The 14,910-nt window shown below is 40.9% G+C and overlaps 1 protein-coding gene across 2 annotated transcripts in view; it reads left to right on the forward strand.

The window, feature by feature from the left end:
• Window positions 1-14,910, forward strand: part of SLC4A4 (solute carrier family 4 member 4) — a 342,726-nt gene that overhangs the window by 192,984 nt on the left and 134,832 nt on the right. The window lies entirely within an intron of this gene.

The following is a 14,910-nucleotide window of genomic DNA, read 5'->3' on the forward strand; positions in this document are numbered from 1 at the left end:
ATGTTCAAAAGATAAGCATTAGTCTCAACTCCAGCTCTTACGGATGGATTCACTTGGGTAGTTTTTTCATTTTGGTCCCGCCTGTGGCGTGTGGAAGTTCCCAGGCTAGGGATCAAACCCAGGCCACAGCAGTGACAGTGCCAGGCTGCCAGGGATGTCCTTACCTGGGCAATTTAAATCTATAGTTCTCTCAGCTTTGAAACAGTAGTAACTCCCACCTCTGGTTTATTGTGAGGATTAAATATAATTTATTTGAAAAGTGCTTTGGTTAAAATGCCAAAGGGCTGGGGAATGCTGGCAGCTGTTAACTTTGGGGGGTACTGTGGGCAGAGGTGACAATGTTTTTGTTAGTGCTATTAAAACAGTGAGTACATAGCCTATTTGAAATGAAAAGCCATTAGGTTTTGAATCTCAATTTGCTTTCTTTGCAAGAGAATATGATAGAAACTGGGCCATTTCCTAGTTTCTGGGCTTGAAACTGGTAGAAAATGATGAGGAGGTGTAATTTTGCACTTTACATTAAAAAGTAAAATGAGTTATTTGGACGAATTGGTTGAAAATTCTCCCTGAATAAAGAAGTCTGAGGAGCTCCCCTTGTGGCACAGCGGAAACCAATCCGACTAGCATCGTGAGGATGCAGGTTCGATCCCTGGCCTTGCCCAGTGGGTTATGGATCCGGTGTTGCCATGAGCTTCGGTGTAGGTTACAGATTTGGTTTGGATCCCACATTGCTGTGACTGTGGTGCAGGTCGGCAGCTGCAGCTCCGATTCGACCCCTAGCCTGGGAACTTCCGTATGCAGAGAGTGCGGCCCTGAAAAGTAAAAAAAAAAAGCAAAAAACCCAAAATGTCTGAATTTTATATTCCTAAGGCAACGGAGCCTTATTGACGACAGTGTTCTTCTTTAACTGGCAGAAGTTTTTAAACCCTGGTGAACTCTAAAAAGTGCAGGAAAGGTAAAATTATGTTCTTTCTTCTGAAATGACTTTTGATTCTTTCTTCTCCCTCTCACCCGCAGCGGCATAATAGGGCCTTCATTATCTCAGAACAGATGCTGGGAGAGCCTTTGGAATTCATTCTTGGTCTCCATTTTCTCCCAATTCAGTACACTTTTCATATTACTGCCCTTAGATTTCTCTGCTGGATCAAAAGCTCATGATGCCTTCTCTCAAGTTAAGCTCAGCATTCTCTGCCTTTTAAGATTCTTTGAAATCTGGTGTAATATTTCTCATCCTAACTGACAGGCATTCCCCAGAAGAGGAACTCTGCTTTGGTTAGGGCTTATTACCACCCCTCTGCTCTGAGGTTAATTCTTGACTCATAGCACTGCTCCCCCTTCCAGTGGCAATGAGGGGAGCTCTCCCTCCTACCACTGGCCTCTCTCTTGAAATTAAATGGGGGAAAGATAATGTAAATATTGGATACTCTGCTAGGGTTATACTGGTAGTGAAAGGGAAAACACATTCCACTAGGATTTGTTGAGAATTTTCCTCAAAACTATTTTGCATATTTCGGGGGAGGGTTGTCTTTTTTTTTTTTAGGACCACACCCACAGCATATGGAAGTTTCCAGGCTAGGAGTCTAATCAGAGCTGTGTCTGTGACCTATACCACAGCTCAAGGCAATGCCGGGTCCCTTAACCCACTGAGTGAGGCCAGGGATCGAACCCACATCCTCTTGGATACTAGTTGGGTTTGTTACCGCTGAGCCACATCAGGAATTTCCCTGTTTCTCACATTTTGGCTTTTATACAATATTGACCAAGCAACATTCTGATGATAAGGTTTGCCAGAGGCCTTGATTTGGGTAAGGCTGAGTTGGGAATATCCGGTTGATGCTTTTTCAAGAAGGCTTGGAGTTCCCGTCATGACTCAGTGGTTAATGAATCTGACTAGGAACCATGAGGTTTTGGATTCGATCCCTGGCTTTACTCAGTGGGTTAAGGATCCGGAGTTGCCGTGAGCTGCGATGTAGGTTGCAGACGTGGCTCGGATCCCGTGTTGCTGTGGCTCTGGTGTAGGCCAGTGGCTACAGCTCGAATTAAACCCCTAGCCTGGGAACCTCCATATGCCGCAGGAGTGGCCCAAGAAATGGCAAAAAGACAAAAAAAAAAAAAAGGCTTGTTTTATTGGAGACAGTTCTCTTGTCAGGAACTTGTCAATAACTGCTGATAAATGCAGAGAGAAATTTCTTACCTTCTTGGGTGTCTTCTCATGTGGGCATATGCAGAAGAAATTGATGGCTTAGTATGCATATTACATAAGGTTTTGATTCTGGTGTTAGAAGTAATAGGTTGGAACATTATGCTTGTGGGTGGAGGTTTTGCTAGAAAATCTGGGCAGCCCTCAGATGCCTATCACCAGCATCTCATATTCATCAGGGTTCATGTGAAGACAAAACCAGGAAGATGTAATTTGAGAGTTTTGTTCTTTTTGTTTTCAAAGTCAGAAAATGAAGTTGGTGAATATATCATTGTAAGAGCAACTATCCATCTTCATGTATCTAATACAATAGCCATAGTCCATAATCCAGTGAGTTCTTCGTTTTCCACAAAGAGAAAGAAACTGTCCTTTCTTCCTACCAAAAAGTTTGAAGAGAAGATTTGTAACTGACCCATGATCTCCTCTATAGCCAAAGGTAGAGTACAAATTCAAATGAATATTTCCAGTTTCTATACCTGCTATTTTAGTAATTTCAAATACAAAAGCTCCTGGATCATTTTAGGGTGAGAAGAAGGTGGACTTGCTAAAAAGATGAAGCCATGGCAAAAAACAAAAAACCAAAAAAAAAAAAAAACCACCACAGTAAATTCAAGCTTTTACTTTATAACCTGCTTTTCTCTGTTTGGGTAGAAAAAGAATGTTGCCAGGCTCAAATTTGTTTTGAAAAAGCTTTTATAATTAATTAGCCAATGTCCTGGAAATGATCTTGGCAGTAAAGTCAAACTTGTCCTGTATGCTTTTCCAAGTTGGCCCCAAAGTCTTCCATCCAACTGGAACTGAAGTTTTCTGATTGACAGATTATTCCGCCTGAATACAATTTGAACAGTTGAAATGTTGCTTTCCAACTTCCTGGAGCTACATAACTTCCCAGTAGCACAAGGAATGGGTTTAATGTTCAGAGTTCTGAAGAGGAGCAGAGTTTCTCTCTCTGACAGCAACATAGTGACAGCATTTAGGGGCATATTTTTTATGAGATTCTGTTTTGGGAAAACAGAAGAAACAAATCTGTGGACGACACTTTCTCTGGCTCTGCCAAGCCTATGTACTTAGGATTTCAGTAGCGGCTGCTTTATTGAGAAATAGCTCAAAATAGTTAACAGCAGAAAAAAGTGCATCGCCAAAATTTAGGTGATTCAGTGCTTCAACAATATTCCAACTTGGATGATATATTTATTAAGCAGAAAAACACCTGGGGAAAAATAGATTTAAAAAAATGCATATGGAGCTCATTGACTCGTAAATCTACGTAAATAATCTCCTCTGTTTTGTTGCTATGGAGGGTTTTTTTCTTCATTATCCAGTTATCTTCCCCAATTACCTTAGATTGATCTGTTTTTCTATCGCCTTTTATTCCTTTTCGGTTCTTGAAAAAATTTACAGCTGCCGTGGGTGCTTCTCAAATGCAGTGGGTTGGTTCTCATTTCCAGGGGAGTGTGTGAAAATAACAAAACCTTAGCATTTTCCCTCTTCACTTTAACTCTTTGGAGGAGATGCTGTGCTCGGTGGTACAATGCCTTTTTTAAAAGGGCTTTTTTTTTTTTTTTTTCCCCTCCCAGGTTAATCAGTCATGCAGTAACATCACACAATTACATGAGCAACCTAAGTGAAATTGCACTCCGTAGATGTAGAAACCCCTTGCAGATTCTTAGAGAGACACTTCCAGCTCACATAACCTTATAACTTCTTATCTAGTCATCACTTCCATGATACTTGCTATTTAGCCAGCTTATCTGAGAGCCTCTCCCCAGGTCTCTTAGTGGACTTTGGCCTAAGGTAATTTCTGAAGTGTACTGTAATCATTTTTAGCACTATCTGCTGTCTATTATCCTGAGATAGACTTGATTGTCTTGATTTCTATTTTTGAAGTCTTCGTCTTTTTGTAGAGATCGGCCTGAATTTAAGTATTTTTGTCAGAGAGTAAGAGGATGAGATCATTAAACCAGGCAGACGTTTTGAAACTGCTCAGCCATGCCTGCCTTAAAATGAAATCTAGAAAGAAACATTTGATGATCGAATGACCCTCTAATCCTTTTCTTACCCACGTGTGATGCAGGAGCGAGTCAACTAAATTCAGCCGAGGTGACTTTTTCGTTTTGATTTCCATCCTGAGACTCACGTAAGGGTTCCCTTAGCTATTTCATATTCACAGTGACGGAAAAGGACTATAGCACCTGCTTCTCTTTTCCATGGCTCAGCCAGAAAACCCTCTGATTCCCACTGAGCAGTGGGTGGTCTCCCATTGCTCTGCTCCTCAGAGGAAGGCTCTCCACTCCTAGCAGAAGGGCTGGTGTGTGCTGAGTTTGTGATACTTGTCTTTAGCTTGTTTTCAAGGAGCAGTGCAATGCTGCTGTGTCGGAAAGCTCCAGATGGAATCACATCTGTGCAAACCAGAGAAGAGAGGCATGTTGTGAGGAGGTGGTTACCGCCGTTGGGGTCCTTAGTCACTGCAGTGTTGGTAACTGCAGTGAGCTTTTCTGTGGTTCAGTGGCTTTTCCTTTGGCTAGGACGCCTTGCTGGGAACCGGAGAAGCCATTGCAATGGTTGTCTTTGGAGCCCCTTTACAAGGAAATTAGCTTACCACTTAGATAATTAACCCATGTTTGGCCTTCTCTTTTCTCTTTTTAACAATGTTTGTTTTTGTTTTTGTTTTTGTTTTTGTTTACTTTCTCTCGCCTCCTTCTCCCATCTTGTGCTCTCTCCTGTATTCTTAAATAATTATCAAGTGGTTGTTAGTAGTGTTTGAGAAGCACCGCTGTTCATGCTGACTCCAGGAACCTGTGCTCGTGGACCTAGGTCCTGATTAAAATTGACAGTTGAACTTTCCCATTTTCATAATGCTGTACTTTCTGTGAAAGCCACTTATCTGGATCAGAAAACTATTCTTCTTTGAAAAACAGATTTTGCGTCATCTTGTCTCAGGTAATCTCAGCTCTTTCTTGTGTTTTCAGGTGAGGAAAAGAGGAATCTTTTGTAAAATGTCAACCCATGTAAAATTTAAAACCAACCACAACAAATTTGAACTTCTAAATTCCCCCCGCTAATGGCGGGCTGCTATGATTTGAACTCATTCATTCATTTAAAGCATATATTCCATGTTAGAAATTGTTCTTGGAAGTAGGGTTCAAGAAGAGGTGAATGAGACAGAGAATTTTTTTTTTTTTTTTTGTCCTTATGCTTTGGAGGACAGATAGAAAACAACAAAACCAGTAAACAAGGTAATCTTACACAATGATAAGTGCTGCATAGGACATACAGCAGGGTAATGTGGAGAGGCCCAGGAAAGCTGATTTACGGAGGCAGGTTAGCCAGAGAAGAGAAGGTCTAGGGAAAGAGGTTTTCAGGCTGAATGAAAAGCAAGAGTAAAGCCTTGAGGAAGAAATGAGTGTGGTTTATTCAACACAGAGAAAGAAGAAAAGAAGTACCAGAGTCACTGGACCAGAGGTAGCAGGTGTGGAGAGGTAGGTAAGACCAGGGAAGTAGGCAGAAGGGCCTTTTAGTTTTATTCTAAGTGTAGTGAGATGCTGCTTTAGGAGTTTTACCTGGAATGTTGTGTGTTCTGATTTACATTTTAAAAGCAGCACTGGGGATCTTTTTGTGTGATGGGATGGAGAGATTTGCTCGTGTTCTGGATCACCTGGTGATGTTCCTAAAATTAAGCATTGGAGGACCACTGCAGGGCATTACACAGCCCAGCAGACTCCATGGCCAACTTCTTAATATGTTTACTGCAGACGTTAAGACCTTATTCCTCTCAGCAAAGGAAGTTTTTCTGTTCCACAGGAGTATGGTAAGAGAGAAAGTGAGCTTACTAGTTTAAATAGTTTCTATGCACTATCAATTAGATTAAATTATTAGTTAATAATAATGAAAAGCGTAGGCCACCGAGAACTGAGCTTTTGAATGATTGTGCCTGTTCCCTGCAGTGCTTTTTTGGTTGTTACCTGGGTAAATCAGGTGACTCATAGGCACCTTCACCAGAGGTCTAAGGAACAGTGACAAGCATCTTAGTCCTTCTTGCTCTGAAAAGGGCATCAGACGTGTAGGCAGAGGATGGAGCCGCCCAGTGGGATCCTGAGCCACCCTGTCACCTGTACCCATCCAAGAGTCAAACTCTAGGAGCACTGCAGGACATTCCCATATTCAACATTTCACAAAAGGATCTGCAGGGTTTACTTGTCTTAAATGATTATCTGGCATGTTTTACATTTGATGTCACCTTTTCCTCTTTCTAGTATGTGGCAGTCTGCCTATAGGACGGACCCAGTACCAGTACTTAGATTGCAGAGGCAGTACCCAGTATCAGTACTTAGATTGCAGAAAGTAGCGAATGCCCAATGCCTGTAGTACAGTACCCAGTACCAGTACTTAGATTGCAGAGTCAGTACCCAGTACCAGTAACTAGATTGCAGAAAGTAGCTGAATGCCATCAGCAATTATCTTTGATGGATGTCTATTCTCATATCACATGTTACCTACCTCTGACTAGAACTTTGTTTAAAAAAAACAAAACCAAACCTTTTTTTTCCTTGGAAGTGGAAAACAAAGCAACAGCACCTTGTGGTAAATACCCCGAGGACATGGTTATAGAAACCTTTATAAATAATTGTAAATATGAACATGGACTCATTCTTTCCCTGCTATAGTGACATTTTATTATCCATATTTTTTAAACTTTTGTTTTTTTCTGATTCATAATTGTACACAATTGCTGTAAAAATTTAAACAAAGCAAAAATGAATAAAACAAAGTGAAAGCTCACGAATTCTCACCCTCAAAATAAGCACTATTAGCAAGTTGATACAGAGTTCTAGACTTTTTCTATGCACAAAAATGTATATACTTATTTATATAAAATACACATGGGATCATATTGCTCTGAAACTGGATTTTTAAAAAACCTAACAATGCCACAGACATCTACCTTATTTTTCCTAAAGGCTTTACAGTATACAGGAATCATATTTTATTTAAATGATCTTCTATTAATAGATATGTACTTATTTTCTTTTCTTTGCCGTTACGAACAAGCCTCTCAGAAATAGCCTCATTGTAATTTTTTGTTCATTCTTTCATGAGTACTGCTGAGGAGAAATTTTCGTAAGTGGAAAATTGCTGGGTCACCGTGTGTTGTCAGTTACCTTCCCCAAAGATTATACCAATTGGTGTCCAGGTCTTTTAAGCACTTTAATAAATCCTCCTCCAATGCTCGGAGACTGTCTGCCCGTCAGATTTGAGTTCCTCTTTTATGATTCACTCCACTGAAAGCTTAGCGACTCAGTTAAAGTGAAAAGAATCTCAGTCACTAGCATCTGCCTCCCAGCTCACTTTGGGGGATTTTTTTTTTTTTCCAGAAGCTTAAAATATCAAGGCTAAAACTGGGTTTATTCTCCTGGTCTAATTGGATCTCTGAGCTGGCTGATCCGCCTGTATTCTGGGGTAAGGAGGTGAACAGTGCAGTATTTGTAGGCTCGGCCACCTGTATGGTTTTGATGGCTTCTACTTCAGGAGCTGCTGTTCCAGCGCTAAGAGGAATCCTTTGGCTTTGTGAGAATTTCCTTGGCAACCAAAAATGGCTTCCTCTCAAGAGCCCTTCTTGGTGGTCAGCATTTGGAACAAAAAGGAAAAATCACAAAAAGGGTTGGACAAGTGTTTTCTTTGAAGCCCTATCCCACACACTTGCTCTTTGGTCCCGAGTCTCCTTCCTCCCCATCCTCCACTCTCCAGAGGATTTCAAGGGAACTTAGATACAAAGCCTTTATGAGGGGCTTTGACAGAGTGTTGTCATCTGGGATAACATCAAAAGATCAGTGACCCCATTATCACATGTTGGGGCGTTTTTGCAGATTTTCCTGCTTCCCTACTTTCTTCCCAACAAGGCATCTCTGCAGAGTAGATTTACAAAGAGGTCAAGCCATGGGAGGAAGTGTTTCCTGCCCTTCTTCAGAAAGACAAGGGTGGCTCACTTGTCAGATTGACCTAGTGGCTATTTGGTGATTCCCCTCTGCAGAATTTCATGACCTTATCAATCACCAGCAGAGCTTTCCCATTTCTCCTGGTGTTACCCACCAGTGGTCTAGTTTCACTCCCTAGAACTGAACTGAAATTGAAAGGCCATGCTTCCATTTTTTTCTCTGCCGCCATGTTAAAATGGTGGCGGTAATTTTTTTGCAATCTGAAACCAGGGGTAAATCATACCCAGTTGACATTACTGCCTCATCAGTGTTATGTGCGTATGCATACAAGAGGCTAGAAGGTAACTGAATCATTTTAGAGGGAATCATTTCAGTACTGAGGCACTGTGGCTCCTTCAGTGGCTCTTTCTCATACTATTGAGTCTCTTCTTCTACAAAGTGTAACTAATGACGACTGACATAGATTAGAGACTTTTTTACACTACTGCTTTGGTTGCTGTTATCAACCATGTTTTATATACTGGTAAACTTGAGGCCGAAGACATTAAGGAATTTTTTCCACAGTTAAACAGCATCTAAGTGGTAGAGCTGCATTCTGGCCCTGGAGCCTGTGCTCTAAGTGAGTGCAGTGAATTCTGCCCATTTGCCTGCTGGACTTTTTTAGGTCCTAAGCCCCAGGTGTCCAGCTAATAGTATGTTAGATTTATCTTTGAGGCACACATCCTGCTGAGTTGGCTAATCCCCAGAATTGTTATTAAATGAATAAACCATCAATTAAAAAAAATTTTTAAGGGTCTTTGGTGACTGGAGTTTCTGCTGCCACAGTGATTAAAAAGACTCAGCGAACCAGCCTTTTGTTCTGTTCCCATCCCCCGAGTGGTATTGATGGAGGTCACTGAGAAGAGGCTGATGTATTAAAAGTAGAGCCTAAAATATGATCCCAGACGGAGAGTTTATGTCTAGCTGGAGTGGCCACCTAAACCGTGTGGTGCTGACAGGAACGTGTAGCCGTTCAGTGAAAGACAAGATAACTGTGTGGGCCGGAGCCGTCACTCAAAGAGAAATGAGGGACTTTAGAAGCATCTTTTCATTTTAGAGAACATAAACAACAGAAGATAAGAGCTTTAGCCAAATAAAATATCTTTCCTTGGAGGAAATATTAGGTAAGAAATTTGAGAAAGAAATTGGAACCTAACTTTCCACAGTTTAACAATACAAGTGAATGACTTGATTTATCCAACAAATGGAAAATAATGTGACTTTTAAAATTCTTTGAATCATGGCCAGTAGCCCCTGCCCCCAGATTTGATGAAATACAACAGGGTTTCAATGTTAACCTTTTTTTAACTTTTTTTTTTTTTTAATAATTAGAGTTACCTGTAGAATTAGCAAAAGTAGGTTAGATGAATTAGCTAGTTGACTTGTCCAGGGATCATAGTGGATACTCACTTGAATTATAGAGTCTCTCTTGGCTTTGAGAAACACTGCCGTCCCTTAACTTGCAGGCTGTTCAGTATTCATTCTTGCTATATTCACTTCTAGGTCATTAAGTCTGATCAATACACATCACTGAATTCTTTTTTTTTTTTTTCTGGTAAGAGGAAAATAACAATTATTATTGAACTTTTTCATGAAGCTGATCACAGGAATAGCTTTGAAGACTTAAATTAGCATGGTAAACCTTAACTCTCTGAATCTCAGTGTCCTGTTTCATAATACAGGTCTTATAATTCAGTCTGAACCACTTTTTCCACAGGGTTGTTGTGTGAAAAATGTGCTTAAGACACTTTAAATTTTATACGTCTTAATTGTCACTGTCATTTTCATTATTGAAATGTGCTGCTGCTATCTTTGGTTTTGTTTTGCAGTAAGACTGGGTAGGCTGGAAGGCATTTTTGTTTTAGGTCTCACTCCTCACTTCTCAGATTATCTACACTGCTAATCTGGCTCTTTGGGGTTTCATGTTCTTAACTTCTGTATCCGCTGCTCTGTCTGCTGGTGAAATGTGTCCAATGGGCCTGCCGTGAATAGCGTTACATTTCCACTGGACCCAAATGTCTCTTTTTCTCTCTGCTTTCCTAAGACCTACCTTTACTTTTTTCTTTTTTTCTTTTTGGGCCACACCCATGGCATCCAGGGATCAAACCTGGGCCAGGGATCAAACCTGTACCATAGTGGTGGCCCAAACTGCTACAGGGACCATGCTGGATCCTTAACCTGCTGTGTCACAAGAGAACTCCCGGCCTACATTCACTTTATATATTTATTTAGTCTTTTTAGGACTGCTCCTGCAGCATATAGAAGTTCCCAGGCTAGGGGTCCAATCAGAGCTACAGCTGCCAGCCTACACCACAGCTCACAGCAATGCTGGATCCTTAACCCACTGGGTGAGGCCAAGGTTTGAACCCATGTCCTCATGGATACCTGTGTCCTTAACCCACTGAGCCACAACGGGACCTCCTCCTACCTTTACTTTAAGAACTAGGTCAAATGCTGCTTTCTCCTTATACCATTCTGGCTCAGGTTGATTATTCCTGTCTCAAATTCTGACACCGTCTAAGACACTTACTCTTTGTCACTACAGAGGGCCTCATTTGTTATTGTTTTTTACCGTGTACGTCTCATCTTCTTTATGGGGTAGGGGGCCGGGAAGGCAGAGGGTCTGAGGTGGAGGGCAAGGCAGGAGCCGTGTAAGTTTGCTGCTGCGTGTAATGACGATGATGACTAATTGGGGAGAATCAGCCTCTGCTCACCCTTTTTCTCAAAAGTCTTTTATTTTAAAGGTTGCAAAAATGACTATGACTATGGGAGTTTCTCAGAGAAAGGTGATTTCTGAAAGTATTGTTAGCATCTTGTACTTTCTTTCTGGCATCTTTAAAAATTAGTATTTATGATCATGAGAACTAACAGAATGTTTCATTAGGTTAACCAGTTTCTCGAAATGCACCTTCTTGCCTAGCATCTCATACATTACATACACATTTTTTTTTCAGTGAGAATAATCACGTAAATGCTAACATTTTAAATATAGTTTACTCTTTCATCTGTTAAAAATCTGTTTACTATTAAAATTTTTAAAAGAACAAGTCAAGTTGAAATCTAGCTATATATTAGGATGACGTGTTTCTTGTTTCAGAAAAACCTTTCGGTCAGAGATGAGAGAAGTTTATCTCTTCTTGTCATATCTTTGGCTGCGTTACTTGTTTCTCAGATGAAACTTGTGGGTAAAGCCTGTTTCCATATCAGCTTATTTATGATCCTGAGAAATAAGCAAAGGCATTTTAGGAATTTCAGTAAATAGCTTCTACATTGATGCTTCATATGAAGAAAAACTTGATGCTTAATTCATTGCCTGTCTAAGAAGCCATCCCCAGGCACTCACTCTGGAGGAAGACTTTGTTTAGAAAAAAAACAATTGTCACTACTACTTAAAAGAGTTGTGAAACTCTTTCTGCAAAGCGGGGAATCCTCAGGGAGTAGCTCTTTTCATCCGGACATTATGAAAACATCCGTAAAAATGTGTCACGAAGGGCTTTTCTTGGGCTGATGGCCCTGTGGTCTTGTTCCCACGTGTCTGTGGGAGTTCCCGAGTGACGTCCTGCTGAGGGGGTGGAGCGCAGTGAGCATAGGAAAGACCTTGATTTGTGTCACATTTTGGTCTTTGGTTTAAAAAAATTCTCTACCATTTATCACTTTGAAAAGATGTGCTAAAGTAGCATTACAGGCAGATATTGTTAAAGTAAAAGGCTGTTAGAAGATTTTCTTTTCTCTAATGTTATGCTAATGGCTATATGCTCTTGTACTTGTATATTTATTTTTTGTAAATTTTTTGTTATAGTTGATTTACAATGTTCTGTCATTTTCTGCTGTACAACAAAGTGACCCAGTTAATACGTACTTACACACACACACACACACACACACACACACGCACACACACACTCGTTTTCTCATATTATTTTCTGCCGTATTCTATCACAAGTGATTGGATATAGTTCCCTGTGTTATGAGCTTGTATATTTCTTCACATGTGCTGTCATGGTCTGAACTGTGCTATGAGCAAATTATTTTCAATTCAGCTGTGCCTTCTTGATCTAAACTCCCACTTGTAATATCTCAGTGTGGAAAGAGTAGGAGAAAAGAATTTACATCAGAGGAATAAAAAATTTAGAGCCCTTTTAGAGCTTTTTTGGATAACAGGAAATGTGTTTTGCATAATGTAGTAGAAAAGCTTGGGTTTTATACAATCCTAGAGATGTTGGTTCACATCCTAGCTTCCCTTCTTACTAGCTGAGTGATCTTATGCGGGCACTTAATGTCTCTGAACCTTTGAAAAAGTGGGAAAAAACTTATTTTTCATGTTCTTATGAGGATGAAAGGAGGTGATCATGCAAAGTGCACCAGGAAAGATTAATTTCGGTGCTTAAAGGACATTACTTCTCTTTCCCCACCTGCTTTCTCCTGGCTCCTTATGACTAGAAGAATAGGACACACTGTGAAACAAAGTAGGAGAAAATGGAACAAGTGAAAAAAATGAGGCAGTGTGTTTGTCATTTTGGAAGTGGTTCAAGACAAAGTAGCAAAATAAAAGACTGGGGAATTTTAAAATTCTTATTAGAATAGATCCTAATTTAGGATATAGTCTCCATAGGCATCTATAGGTAAGATTTTATGGTGGTGGTGTTTTCTCTTTCCTCTTTTCTTTCCTGGATAGCAAGCTGCTATCCAGTCTGTAGTAGGATGTTAAGGATTATTTTTGCATTCATACAAATCATTAGGATTTTCAAATCTGAGAATGTAGCAGGCTGATAAAACACTGTGAGGTATATAGATGAAAAACAAGACCGGCTGTGCACTGAAGGAGTGTACAGAGCTTGCTGCTCATGACTTAAAACCATTTTTGTGTGATGAGCCCAGAGCTTTTAGCACAGCCCCCTCTTATCCTGCCGAATGTCTTTCTCCAGAGTGGTTTTGCAAGGTTCTCTCCTTTGTTGATTTTACTCTGACCACACACATGGTCCTTCCAGATCCACTAATGTGACCATCTTCCCCCTGCCCCAGGCCCTTTGCACAGTGCTGGTTCCTCCAACTGAAATGCTCTTCCTGCCCAGGCACCTGAGGTTCACCCGTTGTGTCTCAGTACGGGTCACCTCTGCAGGGTAGTCTCCTGGGATTTCCTGGTTTAGACAAGAGCCTGCTGTTGTAAGCTCTGGTTGCTCCTTATGCTTCTCCATCATGCTGCTACCATAACTGTTATCTAGTAGCTGCCTATTCTCATTTTTGATTAAATGTTTGTCTTCACCGTTTGCTTCAGAATTGAAGAGATAATGTCAGGGTCATAGCCGGCTAGTAGTCTGTTTTTGTGTGGTTGGCAAGCTAAGAATGGTTGCAGTTTTACAGGAGATGTTAAAAAAAAGACGATATGACAGAGACTGCATGTTGCCTACAAAGCTAATTTGGCTTATATAGGTTAAATAGAAGAACATAGGTATATTTATCACATTTTCTTTCCTGAGCAGGTCGCTTGGTTGTGGTAAGGCGTCCTTAGGGTCCATGACGATGTAGTTGTAAACTCTTTGATGAACTGAGAGCTGTGTGACCATCACAGGGTTCTCAGCTAGAGAATAATTATACTCGAGTGTGTGAATTAACAACCAATGTAAAGGTGGAAGGAATTTCCAGTGCCATGGGACTTTTTAGCTCGTACTGTCCTGCCGAACAGGTTTATTAGCAGTTTGGATTGAGACACAAGGCATACTTACCAGATTCTCAGAGGACGCAAAATTGACAAGGTTAGCTGTCTAAATTTTAAATGATGGAATCAAGATGGGGAATGATCTTGGCGGACTGAACCCACAAAGAATTTAGCAAGAATAAATAATTACACTGTGTATGTTCAAACATGAAGTGAATAACAGGGAAAATCCTACTTTATTTGGACAGAAAGTTTATAACTTTCAGCAGATTCAGATTTTCCAAAGGTGCCCATTTTAAAAAACAGTTGAAGGGCTTGGTTGTGGGAACTAGGATGGTGAGATGCCTGGCCACTAGCCTGGGAAGGTAACTGAAGTAACCCAGCCATACCTGTTAGAGATGAGAAGATTTGAGGGGTAGGAAGTTCACAAAGGTTGCCTTCCAGGAAAAGAAAAGAGATTAACCAACAGTTGCTCCAGACGTAAAACTTGTGATAGCAGGTGCATGTTTTTTTCTTTTCTTTTCTTTTCTTTTCTTTCTTTCTTTCTTTTTTTTTTTTTGTCTTTTTGCCTTTTCTAGGGCCACTCCCACTGCATATGGAGATTCCCAGGCTTAGGGGTCTAATTGGAGCTATAGCCGCAGGCCTACGCCGGAGCCACAGCAACTTGGGATCTGAGCCACGTCTGCAGCCCACACCACAGCTCATGGCAACGCCAGATCCTTGACCCACTGAGCAAGGCCAGGGATCGAACCCGAAACCTCATGGTTCCTAGTCAGATTCATTAACCACGGAGCCACAACGGGAACTCCAGGTGCATGTTTCATGGAGGCAGTTGTTTTCATTTATTTGGGGGGGAGGGTGCAAAGGAGATAAAAAATAGCTTTATTGCTTTGCTAGGCAAAGGAGGTGATGGCAGGCTAATGCCTTAAAGACCATGCCCTTTGTTGGGAGAGGTTAGGAGGTGGTATTATAATTTTAAGAGTGGAAAATAGGGCCACAGATAGGGACCAAGGTAGATGCAAGCTCATATTCTTCTTCAAACTGGTGTTCAGTGGCCCTGGGACTGGTTCTAGTGGTCTTCC

The sequence above is a fragment of the Phacochoerus africanus genome, chromosome 10 (genome assembly GCF_016906955.1).
Source record: "Phacochoerus africanus isolate WHEZ1 chromosome 10, ROS_Pafr_v1, whole genome shotgun sequence".
Taxonomy (NCBI): Eukaryota; Metazoa; Chordata; class Mammalia; order Artiodactyla; family Suidae; genus Phacochoerus; species Phacochoerus africanus.